At 42.1% G+C, this 2585-nt stretch overlaps 1 long non-coding RNA gene across 2 annotated transcripts in view; it reads right to left on the bottom strand.

Moving 5' to 3' along the window:
- Positions 1-831: 831 nt before the first annotated feature.
- The window catches only part of LOC130275753 (uncharacterized), a 32799-nt gene continuing 31045 nt past the window's right edge, over positions 832-2585 (bottom strand). For both annotated transcript variants that reach the window (XR_008844887.1, XR_008844888.1), the window contains exon 4: positions 832-1006. This is a non-coding gene — a long non-coding RNA (uncharacterized LOC130275753). The remainder of the gene's footprint in view (positions 1007-2585) is intronic.

Below are 2585 nucleotides of genomic sequence, written 5' to 3'. Positions count from 1 at the left end.
CACAAAGGAATTGGTTTCTGCTCATCCAAAGGATGATCAGTACTTGTGTATTTCATGGACGATCCTGACATTCATAGCGTCAATGCATTTCCCACTTATGTGCGTCACACTTAGTAATCTGATCAGTCAGGGAAATGTCACTAAGGCTGTAATGATTTTCCTTCATATATTGCACTTTGCACCTACATTGCTTATTTCCCCTCCAGAAGAAAACACTGGTGTACCCCCCCCCACCCCCCCCGGACCACCGGCACTTTTAGTTCCTCAAAGAGAAGAAGGCCGACAGCCATGGAAACCCTTTGTGCTTAGAGATGTTGATGCCAAAAGTGTATCTTGGAATTCTCAAGATGGCATTGTGCCCGGGGTTTGACTGCCGCATCCATTTAATGGCCTTACTAAGGGACATCAATGCTTTCCTCCGATGCAGTGCTGATTCAGTCAGAGCTCCCAGCCACCCTGTGGTGAAGAACTATACTGCAGGCTGCTCATTCTCAGGATAGGTGAGGGTCCCAGGCCCAGTCTATCATTAAGTGATAGCATATTCCAGCAATATGCCACCACTTCATAGATAATTGTATGGGTAAACATCAGTTCCAATCATATAACCTGCCCTGAAGCCTGAGGAGCCCATAAGATCTCTCTTTCCTATCTGAGAAGATCAATATGAGAAACCAGTGGTCTCCAAACTTTGGCCCTCCAGCTTAAAAATTTTATAAAACAACAAACACGCCCATATTATGGAAAATAAGCAGAAAATTACAGATTGGTTGGAAAAATAACAAAAATTAGGCACACGCCATTAATAAGTAAAGTGAAATGTATTACCCCATGTTTTTTTTCACCTACCAAGGAAACACAATAGTGAATTAGGCCTGTTTGTACCTGATATCGCTGCTCTTTGTCCAGCTTATTCTCCATAAAGTTGTTGTCTGTGGACTCTTTTGATATTTGTCAGGCACCAATGTGCGCCACAATGTCATTGTCATCTCGTATTTGCTTAGCTTTTCTGGAAAGTGAGAGACAGAATAAGAATAAGAAAAAAAAAAACAGAAAAACACATTTTAAATAAGTTATGAAAATTAGCTAAATAACTATTTCATCCCCCATTAATCATCAGATTTTGGCTTCCAGGTGTCTTCTATACAATTAACGAGCTGAGATTAGGAGTACTCTCTTAAAGTAAAATGCAAATCAATTCATAACTTATTTGAAATTTGTTGTTATTCCATCTCTCTCTTTTAAATAAACCTACCCTTATAGACTGCACATTTCTTTGTCAGTGGGCAAACGTCCAAAATCAGCAGAGGCTCAAATAATGTTTTCCTTCACTGTATGACTGGGTACAAACTACAGAATCTCCTAAAGGAATTCCGTTTTTAAATTTTGATACAGCAGAGTCCCATTGCTGAGAATTGAATTCCGCTGCACAGTGCACACTACGGAATTTAAGTGACGAATGCCCGCTGCCAAAAGAATTGGTGTGTCCATTCTTTAGGAGGAATCTGCTCTGCAGACACTGCCGTCTATGGGGATAGTAATGTCCACAAGGCCTAGTGCCAATGTCGTGCTGAATCAGTCAGCGCTGGCTGCATTCAGTATCTCCGGATGGATTTTTTTCGGCTGCAGCATTGTGTGTGAACCTAGCCTAAGTGCTAGATGCTATAGCTAAAATTCATCACCTGAAATCTAGGGCACAGGCCTCAATGTCCTAAAACAAAAGGCAAGTGCTGGAGTAACTAGAGGAGTTCACACCAAAATCAGGTCATTTATAAATTGCTTATGACTTCACTGTTCATGAGCAATTTACATTGAATAAATGCAGCGGCCGGTCAGCCCTACACCGAGGGATGTCCCAGGCCACACAGTTACTGGATATAGCCGAGGCTGCAGGAGTATTCCCTTCACCTGGCATAAGGCACTGAACTGCAATGCAGGTACAACTACAATAGACAATATGTCATTCTTTATAATAATGGCCGATAACCATAAGCCGTGCGCAGGATAGGAGGAGCTGGGGAGTAGTCCTAGAATTTACAGACAGGGTAACGGTGTTAACTATTTAAAACTCCCATGTGCTGATTACAGCTATTTTTCTATAATTAAAGCCTAGCCAAGCTCATTTCTAAGGAGCACATGCAGAGTTTTGAAAGGAATAAAAGCAAATTGAGAAATGGCTCCTGCCAGTGGTGGATTATATGCAGCATAATAAAGCATAGTCATGCTAGTAAAGCCTTTACTGCAAAAATAAAGCACCAAGTAAAATTGATCAATAGAAAGAGAATTCTCTGCTGCGCTTTGATGTAACTGCAGGAAGAAAATGATTTATGCTAAGAGCATACAGTACAAAGCTTATCAGTGAAACTATAGGAGGCTGAAATCACATTTAACCCTCTCGCTACCATCCGCAAGGTACCTTCCCTGCCATCTCAAGGACCTGAATGGTTATGTCTCGCTTAGACGCAGAGCATAATGTGACATTGGTAAATTCTCAGGTGACTGGCATATTGCCCCGTGGCTCCCAGCCAGCAGTTTCACCCTTCGCTGGCCACCCCCCCTTAATACTCTGTCACTGGAGTTTGCGTGCC

This window comes from Hyla sarda, chromosome 6 (assembly GCF_029499605.1).
Source record: "Hyla sarda isolate aHylSar1 chromosome 6, aHylSar1.hap1, whole genome shotgun sequence".
Classification (NCBI taxonomy): domain Eukaryota; kingdom Metazoa; phylum Chordata; class Amphibia; order Anura; family Hylidae; genus Hyla; species Hyla sarda.
This window is presented reverse-complemented; position numbering and strand designations above follow the sequence as displayed.